The sequence below is a fragment of the Eleutherodactylus coqui genome, chromosome 5, assembly GCF_035609145.1.
Source record: "Eleutherodactylus coqui strain aEleCoq1 chromosome 5, aEleCoq1.hap1, whole genome shotgun sequence".
Lineage (NCBI taxonomy): Eukaryota > Metazoa > Chordata > Amphibia > Anura > Eleutherodactylidae > Eleutherodactylus > Eleutherodactylus coqui.
In genome coordinates this window covers 245,832,310-245,841,887 of record NC_089841.1, presented here as the reverse complement: position 1 = coordinate 245,841,887, position 9,578 = coordinate 245,832,310, and the positions used below count along the sequence as shown (strand labels likewise).

The window sequence follows — 9,578 nt, the reverse complement described above, 5'->3', positions numbered from 1 at the left end:
GGTAACCTGTTCCACTCATTGATCCCTCTCGCTGTCTAATATCTAATCTGTGTCTCCTCCCTTTCAGTTTCATCCCATTGCTTCTAGTCTTTCCTTGTACAGATGAGAATAGGGCTGATCCCTCTGCACTGTGACAGCCCTTCAGATATTTGTAGACAGCTATTAAGTCTCCTCTCAGGCTTCTCTTCTGCAAGCTAAACATTCCCAGATCTTTTAACCATTCCTCATAGGACATGATTTGCAGACCGTTCACCATCTTGGTAACTCTTCTCTGAACTTGCTCCAGTTTGTTGGTCTTTTTTAAAGTGGGGTGCCCAGAACTGGACACAGTGTTCCAGCTGAGGTCTGACTATATTTCCCCCTCTTTCCGTTTGATCATATTTTCCTTCCTCTAACATGTGTGTAAGTTCTGTGTCCATCCATCTTGGTCTCTTTAAATGCTTCCCATTCTTCCTTCTTTTAGGGATTGTTAACGATTGTGCTTTGAGAATCTTACTTCACAATATTTCCCAACCTACTTAGTCATTTCTTTCCTTATGAACATCCAGCCATTGGATTCTTCCTATCCTCTTTCTGAGTTCAATAAAATCTGCCTTTCTAAAATCCAACCTTGAGGTCTGAGTTTTCTCAGGTCTTCATCCCCTTTTTATCCAAAATTCAATGATAACATGATCGCTGCCTCCTAAGGTCCCAGCCACCCTTACTTCCGCAACCATTCCCTCCCTGTTGGTAAGAATTAGGTCCAAGATAGCAGATCCCCTTGTTTTCTCTTCTACCTTTGGAAGATAAAGTTGTCAGCAAGTACGGATAAGAATGTGTTGGATCCATTACTTTTACCTGAGATTCCCAACAAATGTCCGGATAGTTATAATCTCCCATAATCACTATGTTGGGCTTTTTTGAGAGCTTGGCCATCTGATGTAGAAAGAGTTCCTCCATATCATCTGCTTGTCCAGGCGGCCTATAGTAAATGCCTACAATAGTGTCCTTTCTGTTGTTCTCTCCTTGTATTCTTACCCAAACAGTTTCTACAGAGCTCCCAGCTCTGAAGCTTGAATCTCTGTGGAAATGAATGTTTTCCTAACATACAACACAACACCTCCTGCCCTTTTTAATAAGGTCTATTTCTTACTGGTCATGTGAAGGAGGCCTTATACAGTGAAGCCGGTGGCACACGGGTGTATTTGCACACACAATATACAGATTATAGAACCTATTGATTTCAATGGGTTTGTTCACCAGCATGTATTTTTCCTGAGGATTTTAGTTGAAGAATAAACCAGCGCACCGTGCTCTATTCTCCTGCACATGTGCACAGCAAGAGGTCTCATAGAAGTAACATAGAGGGTACATAAATGTACACGAAATATGCTAGGAGATGCGTGAAACACTGCGCAATTGTGCAGGAAAAAGAACACATCTGGAACGTGCAGAAAAAGCATCTTTAATTCTGTAAGAACACTACACTGGTGCACATAGGCTTATATGACGCTGGCATAAATGACATCTTCACTACACCCTGTGGTCAGTAGGATTACATTTGTATCCAATTTATATAGTTTTGTAACATTTTAGTACTTTTGCACAATAAAAACAATTTAAAAATGGTGTCACTGCATTCAAAGATCCGGAACATTTGTGTTTTTCTGTCTACAGAGCTGAACCAATGACCGACTACTATAATTGGCCCAAATATAAAAGCAAACAATTACAATAAAAGGTCCGGCCTCCTCCACCCCTTAATAGCCGGCCATCTCTCACCTTATTTCCCCGTCGCCGGTGACAAAACTAAACAATGTCATAGAAGAGGGAGAAATATGAAATTACACTCACCGGTAGTCAGCGGTAAATGTAATTGCAGCATTAATATGTTATGAAGTCTATGTATACGGTGACACTATACATAGAGTATCATAATATCATCCTATATTGGGCATGTGGTGCGTCTGACATGGTCAGGCACATCCTAATACCATACATAAAAAGAAAAAAAAAAAAGGGTCCGGCCTCCTCCACCCCTTAATAGCCGGCCATCTCTCTCCTTATTTCCCCGTCATCGATGACAATACTAATATATGTCATAGAGGAGGGGGAAATATAAAATTACACTCACCAGTAGTCACTGGTAAATGTAATTGTATTTTTAGTCATTTATGGAGTATATATAAAGTGTAACACTATATATATAGTACCATAATATCAACGTACTCTGGGCATGTGGTGCGCCTGACATGGTCAGGCACATCCTCACGCCATACATATTAAAAGAAAAACAAAGGTATACCACCTGTATGCCAGATGTAGACATGGCAGTAATCATCCAGCTTGGTCTGATGGAATTGCTGGGCTGCTCCTGATGACATCATCGGTGTTCTTCTGCTTCTCTTGATGGTCTTCTTGGGGCTTATGAGATCTGGCTCTGATGATCTTAAAGAGCCGGTGTGCTGTCCAGGGTTTTCCAGTTAGTGCTGACAAATGAAAACCCTGTGAATAAGGCCTGGTGGTCTGCCGATATGGCCGAGTGGTGGGCTTCTGCTGCCTCCATCCTCTTGAGATTAAATGGTCTTGGGCCGTGCCGGATGTTGTTTGACTATAAGAAGAGGAAGCATAGGGATTTAGCTGGTATGATAACTTCTCATGACAGCACTGGATTACAGTTCAAAAAAACTAACTAATTCCTGTATAAAAATTTATCACCCTAAGGGCAAAGTCAGACGAGCGTTTTTTTTTTTGCTTGCGCCTATGTGCGCAAAAAAAGGCATGTCTGATAGAGCCAGTGGCTCCCTATGATTTGTTCACATGTCCGTCTTTTACAGGTGCAAAATACTCATACTTGTAAAAGATAGGACATCACCTCTCTGCTGCTGTGCAGCTCTGGCGCATGTTCTCGCTGACTGCCGGCACTGCTCTGAAGCACTTTCAGCTGGCCGGGGATTTAAAAATCCCCGCCTCCTAAAAGAGCTGTGTCTGATTGGCTGAGCGCTCAGCCAATCACAGGCAATGCTCAGCCATTCATTGAATGACAGCTGAGTGCTGCCTGTGAGTGGTCACAGCGTTCAGCCAATCAGAGGCAGCGTCATTGAAAGCAATGGGCATGGAGCTACAGTCAGGTGCATTTTGCACATGCATGCAACACTTTTTTTTATGCAAAAAGGACACTCGTCTGACTGAGCCCTAAGGCCAAATGCAGACGGCCGGGGAGGAATCCGACTGTGAGATCTCGTAATGGAATCAGACCTTGTTCCCCAGCGGTGACCCCTGGCTTACCTGTCTGCTGTCTTCTTTCTTTGCTGTAGATGTGCCGGCTGGTGCGCAGCCACACATGCGCAGTGCAGATCTCTTGCACCGGCGATGATGCAGATGTGTGGCAACTCGCTGCAGGATGGGCAGCTTCCATTGACTACAATGGAATTTGCCCGTGCGAGCCTCACACTAGAATAGGACATGCTGCGATTTTTTTCCCCCGGCAGCAGAAAGTCGCAGTTTATTTCCGCTCGTGGGCATGGAAAAGTGTTTTGCTTAGCATGTCCTATGGGCAGTATTTGCTCCAGATCCCGTAGTGCAAATATGCCCGTGGGCATTGGGCCTAAGACTACTCGCACACGGACAAACTAAAACTTGTGTCTAAGATTCTTATATGGAACTCACATCAGCCGGCACACAGACACATCATCCATGCGCTGTCCGATGTGCCGGACATCACACATTATCATGTGCTATTCTTGTTCAAAAACGAGGCAGGAATGGGACATGCTGTAAATTCTATTTTCCATGAACTATTCATACGAGTAGAAAAAAGTCCCCCGTAAATATACCCGTTCTAATGAATCCGTTTCATTTTTGTCCAACTTTCTAACCAAAAAAATCGGTTCGAAAGTCAGATGGAAAAATCTCCCGTATGAAAGTGGCCTAAATCAGGTTATTGTAAGTTATCACTGATAGTCACAGAAATTCAAGTGTTCTTCCTAAACAATATTACAACCTAAACATTCAGGACATATACAGTATATACACCAAGGAAGCTCATAAAGGTGATATTAGGGCTACAGCCCACGTCTAGCACCATAGTGAGGCATAGACATATACAGTATACACCAAGGAAGCTCATAAAGGTGATATTAGGTCTACAGCCCACGTCTAGCACCATAGTGAGGCTTAGACATATGCAGTATATACACCAAGGAAGCTCATAAAGGTGATATTAGGGCTACAGCCCACGTCTAGCACCATAGTGAGGCATAGACATATACAGCATATAGACCAAGGAAGCTCATAAAGATGATACTAGGGCTACAGCCCACGTCTAGCACCATAGTGAGGCATAGACATATACGGTATATAGACCAAGGAAGCTCATAAAGGTGATATTAGGGCTACAGCCCACGTCTAGCACCATAGTGAGGCATAGACATATACAGTATATAGACCAAGGAAGCTCATAAAGGTGATATTAGGGCTTAAGCCCATGTCTAGCACCATAGTGAGGCATAGACATATACAGTATATACACCAAGGAAGCTCATAAAGGTGATATTAGGGCTACAGCCCATGTCTAGCACCATAGTGAGGCATAGACATATACAGTATATACACCAAGGAAGCTGATAAAGGTGATATTAGGGCTACAGCCCACGTCTAGCACCATAGTGAGGCATAGACATATACAGTATATACACCAAGGAAGCTCATAAAGGTGATATTAGGGCTACAGTCCACGTCTAGCACCATAGTGAGGCTTAGGCATATACAGTATATACACCAAGGAAGCTCATAGAGGTGATATTAGGGCTACAGCCCACGTCTAGCACTATAGTGAGGCTTAGACATATACAGTATATACACCAGGGAAGCTCATAAAGGTGATATTAGGGCTACAGCCCACGTCTAGCACCATAGTGAGGCATAGACATATACAGTATATACACCAAAGAAGCTCATAAAGGTGATATTAGGGCTACAGCCCATGTCTAGCACCATAGTGAGGCATAGACATATACAGTATATACACCAAGGAAGCTCATAAAGGTGATATTAGGGCTATAGCCCATGTCTAGCACCATAGTGAGGCTTAGACATATACAGTATATACACCAAGGAAGCTCATAAAGGTGATATTAGGGCTATAGCCCATGTCTAGCACCATAGTGAGGCATAGACATATACAGTATATACACCCAGGAAGCTCATAAAGGTGATATTAGGGCTATAGCCCATGTCTAGCACCATAGTGAGGCATAGACATATACAGTATATACACCAAGGAAGCTCATAAAGGTGATATTAGGGCTTAAGCCCATGTCTAGCACCATAGTGAGGCTTAGACATATACAGTATATACACCAAGGAAGCTAATAAAGGTGATATTAGGGCTATAGCCCATGTCTAGCACCATAGTGAGGCATAGACATATACAGTATATACACCAAGGAAGCTCATAAAGGTGATATTAGGGCTACAGCCCATGTCTAGCACCATAGCGAGGCATAGACATATACAGTATATAGTCCATGGAAGCTCATAAAGGTGATATTAGGGCTACAGCCCACGTCTAGCACCATAGTGAGGCATAGACATATACAGTATATACACCAAGGAAGCTCATAAAGGTGATATTAGGGCTACAGCCCATGTCTAGCACCATAGTGAGGCATAGACATATACAGTATATACACCAAGGAAGCTGATAAAGGTGATATTAGGGCTACAGCCCATGTCTAGCACCATAGTGAGGCATAGACATATACAGTATATACACCAAGGAAGCTCATAAAGGTGATATTAGGGCTACAGTCCACGTCTAGCACCATAGTGAGGCTTAGGCATATACAGTATATACACCAAGGAAGCTCATAGAGGTGATATTAGGGCTACAGCCCACGTCTAGCACTATAGTGAGGCTTAGACATATACAGTATATACACCAGGGAAGCTCATAAAGGTGATATTAGGGCTACAGCCCACGTCTAGCACCATAGTGAGGCATAGACATATACAGTATATACACCAAAGAAGCTCATAAAGGTGATATTAGGGCTACAGCCCATGTCTAGCACCATAGTGAGGCATAGACATATACAGTATATACACCAAGGAAGCTCATAAAGGTGATATTAGGGCTATAGCCCATGTCTAGCACCATAGTGAGGCTTAGACATATACAGTATATACACCAAGGAAGCTCATAAAGGTGATATTAGGGCTATAGCCCATGTCTAGCACCATAGTGAGGCATAGACATATACAGTATATACACCCAGGAAGCTCATAAAGGTGATATTAGGGCTATAGCCCATGTCTAGCACCATAGTGAGGCATAGACATATACAGTATATACACCAAGGAAGCTCATAAAGGTGATATTAGGGCTTAAGCCCATGTCTAGCACCATAGTGAGGCTTAGACATATACAGTATATACACCAAGGAAGCTAATAAAGGTGATATTAGGGCTATAGCCCATGTCTAGCACCATAGTGAGGCATAGACATATACAGTATATACACCAAGGAAGCTCATAAAGGTGATATTAGGGCTACAGCCCATGTCTAGCACCATAGCGAGGCATAGACATATACAGTATATAGTCCATGGAAGCTCATAAAGGTGATATTAGGGCTACAGCCCACGTCTAGCACCATAGTGAGGCATAGACATATACAGTATATACACCAAGGAAGCTCATAAAGGTGATATTAGGGCTACAGCCCACGTCTAGCACCATAGTGAGGCATAGACATATACAGTATATACACCAAAGAAGCTCATAAAGGTGATATTAGGGCTACAGCCCACGTCTAGCACCATAGTGAGGCATAGACATATACAGTATATACACCAAGGAAGCTCATAAAGGTGATATTAGGGCTATAGCCCATGTCTAGCACCATAGTGAGGCTTAGACATATACAGTATATACACCAAGGAAGCTCATAAAGGTGATATTAGGGCTATAGCCCATGTCTAGCACCATAGTGAGGCATAGACATATACAGTATATACACCCAGGAAGCTCATAAAGGTGATATTAGGGCTATAGCCCATGTCTAGCACCATAGTGAGGCATAGACATATACAGTATATACACCAAGGAAGCTCATAAAGGTGATATTAGGGCTTAAGCCCATGTCTAGCACCATAGTGAGGCTTAGACATATACAGTATATACACCAAGGAAGCTAATAAAGGTGATATTAGGGCTATAGCCCATGTCTAGCACCATAGTGAGGCATAGACATATACAGTATATACACCAAGGAAGCTCATAAAGGTGATATTAGGGCTACAGCCCATGTCTAGCACCATAGCGAGGCATAGACATATACAGTATATAGTCCATGGAAGCTCATAAAGGTGATATTAGGGCTACAGCCCACGTCTAGCACCATAGTGAGGCATAGACATATACAGTATATACACCAAGGAAGCTCATAAAGGTGATAGTAGGGCTACAGCCCACGTCTAGCACCATAGTGAGGCATAGACATATACAGTATATACACCAAGGAAGCTCATAAAGGTGATATTAGGGCTATAGCCCATGTCTAGCACCATAGTGAGGCACAGACATCTCCCATTAGTACTACTATGACGTTATAACATACCAAGCTGAACCAATACAATTTCTGCTTATACTCACTGGTACAGGAATGTGTGGTGGTCGCATCTGCAGGGCTTCTACCAAATCCCATTTGATATGCCGGAAAAACCTCTGGGCTCTGATGTCACCGTGGACCCCTAAGCGCGTCGTAGGATCTTCCCGGAGGAGCTAAAAAGGAAAAAAATATAATCTAGTGCTTTGAACTATTATTACTGTCCTGGTCTAGTATAACACGTACTACATAGAGAATATATTCACCTTCTTGATGATGTTCTTCGCCTCGATGTTGGAGGCATTAAATCGTCCTCGATGATACTTTGACCTGCGGGTAACCATGATATTAAGAATGATACCTAAGGCATACCAGTCGATGGCAGCATTGTACTCCTCCCCGCTCAGCATCTCAGGAGCCATGAAGTCCGGTGTTCCAGCATATCCGGAGGCTGTGCGATCTCCATAGATGTCCTCGAGGGCCAACCCGAAGTCGGCGATCTTTAGATGGCCCGCTGAAGTCACCAGGATGTTATCCGGCTTGAGATCTCTGTGAAGTAGAGGAAACAATGGTTTATTCCCATTCATACTGCTAAGAGGGAATCTGTCCCATTAGCTGATTTACTTTATAAGTATATGAAGATGTTACCTAATGTGCGCACAAACATCCAGAATTAATATATCTAAGTATGTTTTATATCAGATTCCAAACCATCTACTATAATATAATCTGGGATTACAGACCCGGCCTGAGTCCATCACACCTAAAAAAGACAAGAATATATTTACCGGTGGACGATGCCCTTCGCATGCAGGTGTTGGATACCGCATACAAGTTCCGCTGCGTAGAAACTGGCACGAAGGGGAGAGAAGAGAATTAGTATCTGGAGGCTGACAGAAAGCTCTGAAAAACACATAGTACAGAAGAGCAGAAGATCCACCATGTGAGGTTATTACTATAGACTGCAGGGATCACACATCTCATTCTTCATGCTACATGTTCTCTAATCCTATCTTATTCTGCATACTACAAACATGGGGATAAGGACTCCTGCACAGGGCAGCGCCATATGTGTTTGTGTTATAGATCAGTGGGCTCTCTGTGCGACACCCTATAGAGCCTCGAGAAGATATAGCATCCACCGGAGCAATGCAATATAATGTTACATGCGGTGGAGCATGGAACTATTTTTTTTCTTTTTGCAGATTAATGGCCGCCAAACAGTGCCGATATACAAGAACAGCCATTTCCCTGCTTTAGGTGCAGTCCTATGCAAGCACTGTGTGACTTAGAGTTATGTATAAGAGATGCTGCTATTACTATGTGAGATCCATGATCTACAGGTTCAGACCATATAGAGAGTAGTAAGCCTAGAATTGGATAAAAGTCTTTTAACAAAGTGTTTCAGTACTAACATCCACTGACATAACTATATATTCTCTTCTCCATATAGGGAGTCCAGTACTATGAATAAAGCATTATATTTGGGGGCCCTGTTACAGGTTTTACATTGGGGCCCAGGAGCTTTAAGTTACGCCTCTGCGTTAAGGCGTTAAGTGAAGTTGGGTGGCCCAAGATAAGCTTTTGCACCCGGGCCCATGAGCCTTTAGCTACGCCCCTGCTAACATCCTATAAATGGAGAGTATAGTTGCAGCTTCTGAGTATAACACTCTATTCTATGTACAGTCCCTTAATGAATGGAGTCCATCATTGGAGCTTGTATGTGGGCAGTAAGGCTAACAATCTAAAGGTTCCTTTACACAGGACTACTATAGGTTACATAAGCGCCCAACAGCCATTCCATGAAGAGCCGCCCAACTATCGCCCCTGTGCTTTACAAGCAGTGATAGTCATTCTGTGAATGGAGGCTGAGTGGTTGAAGATCATGCTGACCCGCCGCCTCCATTCACAGTAAACAGGCAGTCATGCATTGTAGAACGATTGCCGGTTTACACGGCCGATAGTCGCTCGGTTTTTAGTTCTGCTAAGT

General features: G+C 43.1%; 1 long non-coding RNA gene across 1 annotated transcript; it reads right to left on the bottom strand.

The window, feature by feature from the left end:
- Window positions 1–2,567: 2,567 nt before the first annotated feature.
- Window positions 2,568–8,449, bottom strand: LOC136627080 (uncharacterized). The gene is made up of 3 exons (XR_010792747.1): window positions 8,377–8,449; window positions 7,636–8,137; window positions 2,568–2,590 (listed from the first exon to the last, which is right to left on the bottom strand). It is a non-coding gene; the product is annotated as an uncharacterized lncRNA (long non-coding RNA).
- Window positions 8,450–9,578: the final 1,129 nt, after the last annotated feature.